The sequence below is a fragment of the Halichoerus grypus genome, chromosome 11, assembly GCF_964656455.1.
Source record: "Halichoerus grypus chromosome 11, mHalGry1.hap1.1, whole genome shotgun sequence".
Classification (NCBI taxonomy): Eukaryota; Metazoa; Chordata; class Mammalia; order Carnivora; family Phocidae; genus Halichoerus; species Halichoerus grypus.
This window is the reverse complement of record NC_135722.1, coordinates 61,293,681-61,307,439: the sequence shown is the minus strand read 5'-3', so window position 1 is coordinate 61,307,439 and position 13,759 is coordinate 61,293,681. Positions and strand designations below refer to the sequence as shown.

Genomic DNA, 13,759 nt, shown 5'->3' with positions numbered 1-13,759 from the left:
TTTCATTTACATGAGGGATAGCTATATTATATTATATTATGTTATATTATATTATCTTATATTATATTATATTATAGCTGCTATTTTGTTGATTGGAAATTTAAATATGGTAGAATTCTGTGTATCAATATTATGTCAGCAGAGGGGTGGAATGTACTATCTATTGTCTACTGGCATTTAGCAATTGTTTCTACCTCTTCTATGTTCTCAACCTCTCCTTATATTGCAGATTTTGGAAAGGTAAAAACTTCATTTCACAGACTCACTTGTTACTAGAATTCTGAATGTAATTTAGGCTCTTCCAATGAGGTACATTTGTGTTAGATTTGGAAGATGGAAGGAAGGTAGAGGCCATTCTTATTGGGTGGTGGCAGCTGATGTATGGACTTCGGCTGGCGAGACTTTTTGCAGTGGCCAGATTCCACATTCTATCGTTCAGCCAACAGCTTTGTGACAGCAGCATTGGTTTCCTAGTTTTCTGAACTTTGGGTAGCAGAAATAGTTTCCTGACTGTGAAACCTAGTGGTGATGTGACCTTAATGTGTAGTACTGGCTCCTTGACTACCATTCCTTTAATCCTTTTAATGCTTTTTTAAAAAGATTTATTTATTTATTTAAGAGAGAGTGCTTGAGCAGTGGGGAGGGACAGAGGAAGAGAATCCTTGAGCAGACTCCCCACTGAGCATGGAGCTCAACGCAGGGCTCTATCCCAGGACCATGAAATCATGACCTGAGCCGAAACCAAGAGTTGGCTGCTTGACTGACTGAGACACCCAGGTACCCCCCAGCTTTTAATGATTTTAAAAACATTTAGCTCATAGTACACCGGAATCACCAGAGTATAAAATCCTTGAACTTGAACATAAATCAAATAGAAATCTGCAGTAAAACGCAAAGAAAACAGAGGGAAAAAACCAAAAACAAATAAAATAGAGCATCTGGAGATATGGGGCAAATAAAAAAATAAGTCTAACACATTTGTAATTAGAGTCCAACAAGGAAAAGAGAGAAAGAAAGAAATCAGACAGAAGAAATATTTGAAGAGGTAATGGTTGAGTAATTTCTACCTCTAATTTCTTTTTTTTAATTTTTTTTAAACAATTTTATTTATTTATTTGACAGAGAGAGAGAGTACAAGCAGGTGGAATAGCAGGCAGAAGGAGAGGCAGAAGCAGGCTCCCTGCAGAGCAAGGAGCCAGATGCGGGACTCGATCCCAGGACCCTGGGATCATGACCTGAGCTGAAGGCAGTTTCTTAACCAACTGAGCCACCCAGGTTCCCTCTACCTCTAATTTCTGTTCAAGTAAACTACCTTCAACTCATAGCTATTTCTCCTTCAATGTCACCTTTACATTTTTAATTAATATGCTTAAAATATTTTTATTTTGTACTTAGAGATATTTTTAACAGATATATTGAGATATAATTCACATACCATAGAATTCATCCATTTAAAGTGTGTGATTCAATGATTTTTAGTATATTCACAGTGAATATCACCATATCAATTTTGATCCTTTTTATTACTTCAAAAAGAATCCCCCCAAAAAAGAAACCCCACGTGCCTTAGCCTTCACCCCTTGTATTAGTCAGGGTTCTCCAGAGAAACAGAATGAATAGGAGGTGTTTCGGTGTTTCTGTTTCTGTGTGTGTGTGTATTTTAAGAAATTGGTTCACACAGTTGTGAGGGCTCACAAGTCTGAAGTTTGCTGGGATGAGCAGCAAACTGAAAATTTCAGCAGGAGTCAGTGTTGCAATCTTTAGTTCAGAGGCAATCTGGAGGCAGAGTTCTTTCCTTGTAAACGACTTCAGTGTGTTCTCTTAAGAACTTCAGTTGATTGGATGAGGCCCACTTACATTATAGAGGGTAAGCTGCTTTACTCAAAGTCTGCTGATTTGAATGTTGAACACATCTTAAAATGCCTTCAGAGCAACATCTAGGCTTTCACCAAGCAACCAGGTACTATAACCTAGCCAAGTTGACACATGGACTTGTGATAATGAGATATAAGTGTAGATTCATCATTGTAACAAATGTACCACTCTGGTATAGGATGTTAATAGTAGGGAGGCTGGGGAGAGGGGGAGTATATGGGAATGCTTTGTATTTTTTTTTTAATGAGCAAAGGATTAAAGTAAACATTTCTCCGAAGTACATATACAAATGGTCAATAATAATATATAAATGCTAAACATCATTAGCCATTAAGGAAATATAAATCAAGGTATAATGAGATACCACTTCACACTCACAGAATGGCTATAATCCAAAAGACAGAAAATAAGTATTTTTGATGAGGATGTAGGAGAATTAGAGCGCTGATATACAGTTGGGGGGAATGTTAAAGAGTATAGCTGCTTTGGAAAACAGTCTGGCAATCCCTCAAACTATTAAACTTAGAGTTACCATACATTCCAAAAAATTTAGTAGCATTTTGGGTCACTTGGGAAATGGGCTGGAGTAGCACACCCAAATGAGAAATAGGTTGACTCCAAAAAAAAAAACAAAAACCACTAGACATTGTGCCTGTATTTTTGTTGTAGGAGTGACAAGATGCAGCACTTTATCCTTAATCTCAGAAGGAATATCTCTACATGCCCCACACCATTGGACCTCAAGAAATTTCACTGAGGTAGAAGGCCTCTGAATTTTTGTTGGATTAATTTCCCACTCTCTGACACACAAATACCTGACCAGTAAGTCTAGAGTAGTCACTCCTTTGCTCAGTAGGTCCAATCAGCATAATGTCATCTCATTATAATGGACCCGGTGTCATATATTGAGGAAGAGAAAGATGATCAGAGTTCCTGCAAACTAAATTATGATATAAGGCTGGAGAGTTAATATACTCCTGAGGTAGGATAGTGAAGTTATATTGCTGGTCTTGACAGCTGAAAGAAAACTGCTTCTTGTTGTCTTAATTCAGAGATTAAGTATGGTATAAAGAGATATGTATGGGTGCCAAGTTGACAAGGGGCGGCTGGTGATGGTTAATATTATGTGTCAACAAATGTAAAGAGGTACTCACTTTCTCACTCTCACGGTTACTTGCATGACTTGAGAGCGAGTACGTCCTTCAATTTTGTGCCCTGAGCACCTTGCTTGCCTCACCCCTGTCCAGTCTTACCCCTCCCACCTCCAACATCTCCAACCCCTTCCTAGTTCTATGTGTATGTTCAGGTCAGAAAAGAGACCCCCGTGATCCAGTAGCTATCCCTTTTCAGACCTTGTCCCCAGGACTTTAGGAGGGTGAAAATAGCCAACCATGTATATGTAAGTCAAGTCTCCCAAACTGCCCAAATTTACCTCCACTCCTCCCAGACTCCATCTCTGTTCTCTTTTTCTTTTCAGACACATTTGAAATCCAAGGGCCCTGTGAACCCGGTGGTTCTGCCCTGATCTGCCCTGCTTCCTTTTTCCCATTTAAAGCACTACCAACATACAGGTAAGCTGATTCCGTTCCCTGTCCTCCCAGGTGGTGTACCTGTACAAAATTGGAAGGGACCAGTTTAAGGAAGTCATGCAGAAGTATTTGGGGCGAAGGTAGAGGTTTAGAAATGGGTAGGGACTATTTGTGTTGGACTGTGTTGGGCTCCTATCTAGCTCAGGAGTCTAGATCCCTATCTTTTGTTGCCAAGACTTCAGAGCCTCAGTTTCCTGCCCCATACATTGGGGTCTAGTCCATAGCAATAACTCTTCAGGAGGAGGGCAGGAACATGTGTGCAGGGAAATGAGTTTAGAACCTGACATCTCTCTCTTTCTCTTCCCAGTTCTTAGCCTAGATCCTCACTTCCATGTGGAGGTCACTAAGTCCAGAGAAATCCAATTAGAGTGCAACTCAGGAGGCTTGTTCCTTCAGCCAAAGGTTTGGTGGATGTACTGGCAGGGAGGGAAAATTCCAGCTGTGTCCGAGTCTCAGATCCAGAACAAAGGTGCTCTGTTCCATGTAACATCATCACTTCTCTTCAGAGAACCTTCTCAGAAGAATTTAATATGTTCGTTCTATCTGGAACCCAGTACTGAATCAGAAAAAGGAAGAACAATTGTCCATAGCAGGTCAGTTTTCTCTTTCCCCTCACTGTGCCCCGCAAAATGGGCTTTTATGCTTACACTCCATAAGGCAGTGGCACCTCTAACCTGGGTTTGGCGGATGTTTTCTCATGTTAGATTTAGATTATGTATTTTAGGCAGAAGTATCTCAGAAATAATTCTGTATTCTTCTTGATGTATTCCATCTTAGTAGAGTGTGATTTCAATTTGTCCCATTACTGATAATGTTTATTTTGATCATTTGACTAATGTGGTAACTTCCAGGCTTTTTTACTATGTAAAGTTACTCTTTTCTACTTTATTTTTTTTTATTATGTTATGTTAATCACCATACATTACATCATTAGTTTTTGATGTAGTGTTCCATGATTCATTGTTTGTGCATAACACCCAGTGCTCCATGCAGAACGTGCCCTCTTTAATACCCATCACCAGGCTAACCCATCCTCCCACCCCCTCCCCTCTAGAACCCTCAGTTTGTTTTTCAGAGTCCATCGTCTCTCATGGTTCTTCTCCCCCTCCAATTTCCCCTCCTTCATTCTTCCCCTCCTGCTATCTTCTTCCTTTTTTTTTTTTTTTTTTAACATATAATGTATTATTTGTTTCAGAAGTACAGGTCTGTGATTCAACAGTCTTACAATTCACAGTGCTCACCATAGCACATACCCTCCCCAATGTCTATCACCCAGGCACCCCATCCCTCTCACCCCCCCACCACTCCAGCAACCCTCACTTTGTTTCCTGAGATTAAGAATTCCTCATATCAGTGAGGTCATATGATACATGTCTTTCTCTGATTGACTTATTTCGCTCAGCATAACACCCTCCAGTTCCATCCACGTCGTTGCAAATGGCAAGATCTCATTCCTTTTGATGGCTGCATAATATTTCATTGTATATATATACCACATCTTCTTTATCCATCTGTCGATGGACATCTTGGCTCTTTCCACAGTTTGGCTATTGTGGACATTGCTGCTATAAACATCGGGGTGCACGTACCCCTTCGGATCCCTACATTTGTATCTTTGGGGTAAATACCCAGTAGTGCAATTGCTGGATCGTATGGTAGCTCTATTTTCAACTTTTTGAGGAACCTCCATACTGTTTTCCAGAGTGGCTGCACCAGCTTGCATTCCCACCAACAGTGTAGGAGGGTTCCCCTTTCTCCGCATCCCCGCCAACATCTGTCATTTCCTGACTTGTTCATTTTAGCCATTCTGACTGGTGTGAGGTGGTATCTCATTGAGGTTTTGATTTGGATTTCCCTGATGCCGAGCGATGTTGAGCACTTTTTCATGTGTCTGTTGGCCATTTGGATGTCTTCTTTGGAAAAATGTCTGTTCATATCTTCTGCCCATTTCTTGATTGGATCTTTTGTTCTTTGGGTGTTGAGTTTAAGAAGTTCTTTATAGATTTTGGATACTAGCCCTTTATCTGATATGTCATTTGCAAATATCTTCTCCCATTCTGTCGGTTGTCTTTTGGTTTTGTTGACTGTTTCTTTTGCTGTGCAAAAGCTTCTTATCTTGAAGTCCCAAAAGTTCATTTTTGCCCTTGCTTCCCTTGCCTTTGGCGATGTTTCTAGGAAGAAGTTGCTGCGGCTGAGGTTGAAGAGGTTGCTGCCTGTGTTCTCCTTTAGGATTTTGATGGACTCCTGTCTCACATTGAGGTCTTTCAACCATTTGGAGTCTACTTTTGTGTGTGGTGCAAGGAAATGGTCCAGTTTCATTCTTCTGCATGTGGCTGTCCAATTTTTCCCAACACCATTTGTTGAAGAGACTGTCTTTTTTCCACTGGACATTCTTTCCTGCTTTGTTGAAGATTAGTTGACCATAGAGTTGAGGGTCCATTTCTCGGCTCTCTTTTCTGTTCCATTGATCTATGTGTCTGTTTTTGTGCCAGTACAAGACTGTGTTGATGATGACAGCTTTGTAATAGAGCTGGAAGTCCGGAATTGTGATGCTGCCAGCTTTGCTTTTCTTTTTCAACATTCCTCTGGCTATTCAGGGTCTTTTCTGGTTCCATACAAATTTTAGGATTATTTGTTCCATGTCTTTGAAAAAAGGGGATGGTATTTTGATGGGGATTGCATTGAATGTGTAGATTGCTCTAGGTAGCATTGACATCTTCACAATATTTGTTCTTCCAATCCATGAGCATGGAACGTTTTTCCATTTCTTTGTGTCCTCCTCAATTTCTTTCATGAGTATTTTATAGTTTTCTGAGTACAGATCCTTTGCCTCTTTGGTTAGATTCATTCCTAGCTATGTTATGGTTGGGTGCAATTGTAAATGGGATCGACTCTAATTTCTCTTTCTTCTGTCTTGTTGTTGGTGTATAGGAATGCCACTGATTTCTGTGCATTGATTTTATATCCTGCCACCTTACTGAATTCCTGTATGAGGTCTAGCAGTTTTGGGGTGGAGTCTTTTGGGTTTTCCACATAAAGTATCATATCATCTGCAAACAGTGAGAGTTTGACTTCTTCTTTGCCGATTTGGATGCCTTATATTTCTTTTTGTTGTCTGATTGCTGTGGCTAGGACTTCTAATACTATGTTGAATAGCAGTGGTGATAGTGGGCATCCCTGCCGTGTTCCTGACCTTAGGGGGAAAGCTCTCAGTTTTTCCCTATTGAGAATGATATTCACTGTGTGTTTTTCATAGATGGCTTTTATGATACTGAGGTATGTACCCTCTATCCCTATACTCTGAAGAGTTTTGATCAAGAAAGGATGCTGTACTTTGTCAAATGCTTTTTCTGCATCTATTGAGAGGATCATATGGTTCTTGTTCTTTCTTTGATTAATGTATTGCATCACATTGATTGATTTGTGGATGTTGAACCAACCTTGCAGCCCACAGATAAATCCCACTTGGTCGTGGTGAATAATCCTTTAAAAGTACTGTTGGATCCTATTGGCTAGTATTTGGTGAGAATTTTTGCATCCATGTTCATCAAGGATATTGGTCTGTAATTCTCCTTTTGGATGGGGTCTGTCTGGTATTGGGATCAAGGTAATGGTGGCCTCATAAAACGAATTTGGAAGTTTTCCTTCCATTTCTAATTCTTGGAATAGTTTCAGAAGAATAGGTATTAATTTTTCTTTAAATGTTTGGTAGAATTCCCCTGGGAAGCCATCTGGCCCTGGGCTCTTGTTTGTTGGGAGATTTTTTGATGACTGCTTCAATTTCCTTAGTGGTTATAGGTCTGTTCAGGTTTTCTATTTCTTCCTGGTTCAGTTTTGGTAGTTGATACATCTCTAGGAATGCATCCATTTCTTCCAGATTATCTAATTTGCTGGCATAGAGTTGCTCATAATATGTTCTTATAATTGTTTATATTTCTTTGGTGTTGGTTGTGATCTCTCCTCTTTCATTCATGATTTTGTTGATTTGGGTCATTTTTCTTTTTGATAAGTCTGGCCAGGTGTTTATGCGCACTGCTTCAATATTGTTAATTCTTTCAAAGAACCAGCTCCTAGTTTCATTGATCTGTTCTACTGTTCTTTTGGTTTCTATTTCATTGATTTCTGCTCTGATCTTTATTATTTCTCTTCTCCTGCTGGGTTTAGGCTTTATTTGCTGTTCTTTCTCCAGCTCCTTTAGGTGTAGGGTTAGGTTGTGTATTTGAGACCTTTCTTGTTTCTTGAGAAAGGCTTGTATTGCTATATACTTTCCTCTTAGGACTGCCTTTGCTGCATCCCAAAGATTTTGAACAGTTGTGTTTTCATTTTCATTTTTTCCATGAATTTTTAAAATTCTTCTTTAATTTCCTGGTTGACCCATTCATTCTTTAGTAGGCTGCTCTTTAGCCTCCATGTATTTGAGTTCTTTCTGACTTTCCTCTTGTGATTGAGTTCTAGTTTCAAAGCATTGTGGTCTGAAAATATGCAGGGAATGATCCCAATCTTTTGGTACCAGTTGAGACCTGATTTGTGACCTAGGATGTGATCTATTCTGGAGAATGTTCCATGGGCACTAGAGAAGAATGTGTATTCTGTTGCTTTGGGATGGAATGTTCTGAATATGTCTGTGAAGTCCATTTGGTCCAGTGTGTCATTTAAAGTCTTTATTTCTTTGTTGATCTTTTGCTTAGATGATTTGTCCATTTCAGTGAGGGGGGTGTTAAAGTCCCCCACTATTATTTATTGTTGTCGATGTGTTTCTTTGCTTTTGTTACTAATTGCCTTATATAATTGGCTGCTCCCATGTTAGGGGCATAGATATTTACAATTGTTAGATCATCTTGTTGGATTTAAGTAGGGTATAGTGTCCTTCCTCCTCTCTTATTACAGTCTTTGGTTTAAAATCTAATTTGTCTGATATAAGGATTGCCACCCCAGCTTTCTTTTGGTGTCCATTAGCATGGTAAATGGTTTTCCACCCCTTCACTTTCAATCTGGGGGTGTCTTTGGGTCTAAAATGAGTCTCTTGCAGACAGCCTATCAATGGGTCTTGTTTTTTTATCCAATCTGATAGCCTGTGTCTTTTGATTGGGGCATTTAGCCCATTTACATTCAGGGTAACTATTGAAAGACATGAATTTAGTACCATTGTATTGCCTGTAAGGTGACTGTTACTGTCTATTGTCTGTGTTCCTTTCTGGTCTGTGCTACTTTTAGGCTCTCTCTTTGCTTAGAGGACCCCTTTCAATATTTCTTGTAGGGCTGGTTTCGTGTTTGCAAATTCCTTTAGTTTTTGTTTGTCCTGGAAGCTTTTTATCTCTCCTTCTATTTTCAATGACAGCCTAGCTGGATATAGTATCCTTGGCTGCATATTTTTCTGATTTAGTGCTCTGAATATATCATGCCAGTCTTTTCTGGTCTGCCAGGTCTCTGTAGATGGGTCTGTTGCCAGTCTAATGTTTCTACCATTGTAGGTTACAGATCTCTTCTCCTGAGCTGCTTTCAGGATTTTTTCTTTGTCTCTGAGACTCGTAAGTTTTACTATTAGCTGTCGGGGTGTTGACCTATTTTTATTGATTTTGAGAGGGGTTCTCTGTGCCTCCTGGATTTTGATGCCTGTTTCCTTCCCAAATTAGGGAAATTCTCTGCTATAATTTGCTCCAATATACCTTCTGCCCCCCTCTGTCTTTCTTTTTCTTCTGGGATCCCAATTATTCTAATGTTGTTTTGTCTTATGGTATCACTTATCTCTCGAATTCTGCCCTCATGACCCAGTAGTTGTTTATCTTTCTTTTTCTCAGCTTCTTTATTTTCCATCATTTGGTCTTCTATATCACTAATTCACTCTTCTGCCTCATTTATCCTAGCAGTTAGAGCCTCCATTTTTTATTGCACCTCATTAATAACCTTTTTGATTTTGACTTGGTTAGATTTTAGTTCTTTTATTTCTCCAGAAAGGGTTTCTCTAATAACTTCCATGCTTTTTTCAAGCCCAGCTCTTATCTTTAAAATCATTATTCTGAACTCTAGTTCCAACATCGTACTAATGTCTGTATTGATTAGGTCCCTGGCAGTCGGTACTGCCTCTTGTTCTTTTTGTTGATGTGATTTTTTCTGTCTTGTCATTTTGTCCAGAGGAGAATAGACGAATTTGAGAACAAAATGCTAACAGGGTAAAACGTCCCCAGGAAATATACACTAAACACTCAGGAAAGACTGGGGGAAAAGAAAGGGAAAGAAAGAAAAAAGAAAAGAAAAAGATAATAACAAACAAAAACAAAACAAAAAAACAGAATATGATCAAATATGGTCAGGCTGGTGCATGGATCAGTGCCACACACTACATTTTGGGCGTATTTTGGTCTGTTAGAAGAAAATGCCTCCCAAAATTTTAAAGGGAGAACAACTTATATATATATATACACCAAAATAAGGGTAACTACTATGAAGGGAGAGAATATGACTCTAAAAATGAAAAATAAAAAATATTTTTTAAAAAAGGGATTGATAAGATGTTGGTTGAAAAAGGGAAAAAGAAAAATTCAAAACAAAAAAAGACAGTTAAAAAAATTAACTTTGAAAGACTAAAGAATCATGGGAAAAAAGCCATGAATTCTATGTGCGGTATTCCCCTAGCGCTGGAGTTCTGCCGTTCTCATTGGTAAACTTGGTCTTGGCTGGCTGTTCTTGCTGATCTTCTGGGGGAGGGGCCTGTTGCCGTGGATCTCAAATGTCTTTGCCAGAGGCGGAAGTGCTGTGCCCTTGCTGGGTCCGAGCTAAGTAATCTGCTCGGGTTTGCTCTCAGGAGCTTTTGTTCCCTGCAAGCTTTCTGTACAGCTTTGGAGGACGAGAGTGAAAATGGCGGCCTCCCAATCTCTGCCGCGGAGGAGGAGCCGAGAACTCAGGGCCCCACTCCTCAGTGCGCCCCCAGAGAAAAGCAGTCAATCACTCCCATATCCCCGGTCTCCGGCCGCTCTCCGTGCCCACCTGGACTGTGACCGTGCATTTCTATCTCTGGCACCTGACCCCGTGTGGAGTCTCCAAACCCAGCAGATCCTGCAGTGCGCTCCACGCTGCTCCTCCCAGGGGAGGAAGGGGAGTCTCCCCGGATCTGCCGCTTGTTGGGTCACTGCTTGAAGAGCAGTGGCCTGACTGTGCCTCGGATCATGGTTTATGGCAACCCTGAGCTGAGAGCCCACTCCTCGGTTCCGTCTCTGCAGCCAGCTTCCCTGCTCTGATACCTGGGAGCTCTGCTGCCCTCAGGCACCCCCGGTCTTTCTGTGACCCCAAGGGTCCTGAGACCACACTGTCCCCGAGAGGGTTCCATCCCCCGCTTAGCCACTGGAGTGACGTCCCTCAGTGGAGCAGAATTCTAAAAGTTCCGATTTTGTGCTCCGCTGCTCTATCACTTGCCGGTAGCCAGATGATGGAGACTCCCTCTCCCCGCCGCGGTCTATCTTCCCATATATCACCTTGGATTCACTTCTCCACACTTCCTACCTTCCAGAAAGTGGTCGCTTTTCTGTTCAGAGAGTTGCTGCTATTTTTTTCTTTGATCTCCTGTTGATTTCATAGGTGTTTAGAATGTTTTGATCCCTATCCAGCTGAATTCCTGGGACCAGTCTAAATCCAGGTCTCCTATTCCTCTGCCATCTTGCTCCTCCTCTTTTCTACTTTACGTATAATACGTATTTTGTGGGGAGGTAATTTAAAGCTATGTAAATACTCAATTTCTTATCAAAGTTTTAATTTATCTGTTTATCTAAGTATATCTGTTTGGACTCATGGTTTTTAGTTTTATTTATCTTGATGCTCAAATTGTTTTCTATTTGGTCAGTGGGAACCCCTTCAAGCTTGCTTCTGAGTCCTTTTGACAGATCTCCATCATTCTTGGAGCATTTCCTTTCCTTGGCACAAAGAGATATTCCAGGCTCATCTCGTACTTTCCCTCCTCAGTACTAGAATCAGCTAATTATCCAAGGAGTCAAGATCTGAGTGCAAAGTATGTTTATTGCTATTGGCCTGTGGCTGCTCCCAGTTCTTCCCAGTAGACAGGACTAGGGAACACACGTTTATGTCTATATTTATTTCTACATTTATCTACATATATTAAAACCCATAAGTTCACATCAAAGCCTCCAGTTCTAATCCAATACCACAGGGCTTATTTTAGTGCCCCTCCCCTTTGAATATTTGTAACTCTCTTCTCTGAAAGTAAGAATCCTGGCTCTTGATCCTTAATATATTTAATTTTTGATCAGTCCCCCTATATAAAGCCAATTTCTCATCACTGTCTTTACCCCTTGTCCTACACGAATGCTCTTCTCAACCCTCTCTAATATTCTGTGCTGGGCCTCTCCTCCACATAGATGCCTCCTTCTCTTGTTTGGGCTCTGAGCTGTCATACCCCATTCCTCACTGTGCTCCGTCTCTGACACTCAACGGGGAGCTCCCTTCCATGGACCCCCCCTTCCCCATGTCAGGCCAACACATGGGTTGATATCCCTTTGCTGCTTGGGCTCTGACACCTTACTTCAGTTCTTCTATACCCCACCCTGTCTCACTGCCAGGACACATGTTGACTCTGGTCTGCCTCTCCTGGGTGCTTCAGGACTAGATTGTTCAGGAAGAGAAAGGTAGGGCAAGAAAGGGAAAGGAAAAAGGAATGGAAGAGGAAGGGATGGCTGTGACGCTCCCTCCTCTTTTTAAAATAAAGACAGTTGTGAGAGACAGGATGGGAAATAAACCTCCCCAATCAATTTTAAGAAAGAGTACATATGAGGGGCACCTGGGTGGCTCAGTTGGTTAAGTGTCTGCCTACTGCTCCGGTAGCAATCCTGGGGTCCTGGGATCGAGCCCTGCGTCAGGCTCTCTGCTCAGTGGGGAGCCTGCTTCTCCCTCTCCCTCTGCCTGCCTCTCTACCTACTTGTGCTTGCTGTCTCTTTCTCTCTGTCAAATAAATAAATAAAATCTTAAAAACAAAAAAAAAGAAAGAGTACATATGAGATTTGAGGGTATGGACATTCATTTTGTTACCATTACCTCTATCCAAATATTTTGAAGAGCCTTTTTATACCCTCGGATGTATATACACTCTAGTTTGAAGACCATTGATGTAGGGGTCACCGATTAAATGAAAGAGAAATGCCTAAGAAGACACTTCCTACCTCAGAATCCTGGCAAACAGGCCTCTAGAGCTTTTAATGACCATAATTCCTTTACCTTAACCTCTAGTGTTCTACTCCCCTTTTCCTCCTTCTGTCCTCTTTCATCCCTCTTCCTGTCAAGAAGCAAGCTCTCTCCTTCCACATCTCCTCCGTGCAGTAGAATCTTTCATGTGACACTGACTCAGGTCCTTTCTTCAAACTTCCTTTTCCTCCAACTTTGGGATGGACCCCCTTTATGGGTGGGGCTGCAGGAGAGACTTACCTTTACCTCTGCTGTGGGGCTAGGTGTCATGGCCTATGGTATCTCTGATTAGAGCTCAGGGCTGGGAGCTCTGAGGGGGTCTGGGTTAGAAGAAGGATGTCAAGAGGTGCTGAAAGGAGAGGAACTTTGGGAGAATGAGGTATTTTCTGATGGGCTATGGGCTTGGGCTGGGACTATATATGTGGTATATCTAGGGTGGAAACAAGTCCTATGTTTCACAAAATGATATTACTAGATAACCTTTTTTATCGTCACTATTTTAGAATGTGGAACTGAAAACCAGAGAAGGAACTTGGCAAAGATTGTGAAAATAAAAGAGCATGTAATTAGACATATTTCCTATAAATTTATGATTAACAACCTCAGGTGAACCTGAAACACTGTCTGGCAGTCATACCAGGTTCCTGGAATGTGCTCCTTTACCCATTTTCCATAATGGCTTTTCATACTTTTTTCTCTTTCCTCAAGCCTCTTTCCTCACTCTGCTTGTCTTCTCAGCTGCCTCCTTGTTTCATTGACCAAAAGAAGCCATTGGTTGGGGACTTCTTCATCTTCTGTGCATCAAATCTATGTATCTATACCCACTCTCTCCAAAACAAAGCCCAACTATATGTCTCCAGTTTCCCCCTTTTTGTTGAAACGGAGAAAGCAGTCTTCTATTTCCATGCCCTAGCCCTTCCTATCATTTTGCAGACTCACAAATTGTGTGTTAAATTTCTGCTTGAACTATCTATAGATGTTTCTATTTCAAACAGTATTTTATGCTGACTGGTACACTGAAGTCCAGTTTTCTAGATTTTTAAGTGGGTATAATAATAATATCTAAAATATTTGGGGAAGGTGGGTCCTTGCCTGAGTCCCACACTTCA

At 40.9% G+C, this 13,759-nt stretch overlaps 1 long non-coding RNA gene across 1 annotated transcript in view; it reads left to right on the top strand.

Moving 5' to 3' along the window:
* Positions 1 to 623: 623 nt before the first annotated feature.
* The window catches only part of LOC118551068 (uncharacterized), a 35,227-nt gene continuing 22,091 nt past the window's right edge, over positions 624 to 13,759 (top strand). Inside the window, exons 1-3 of the long non-coding RNA XR_013442688.1 lie at positions 624 to 777; positions 3,353 to 3,446; positions 3,772 to 4,057. This is a non-coding gene — a long non-coding RNA (uncharacterized LOC118551068). The remainder of the gene's footprint in view (positions 778 to 3,352; positions 3,447 to 3,771; positions 4,058 to 13,759) is intronic.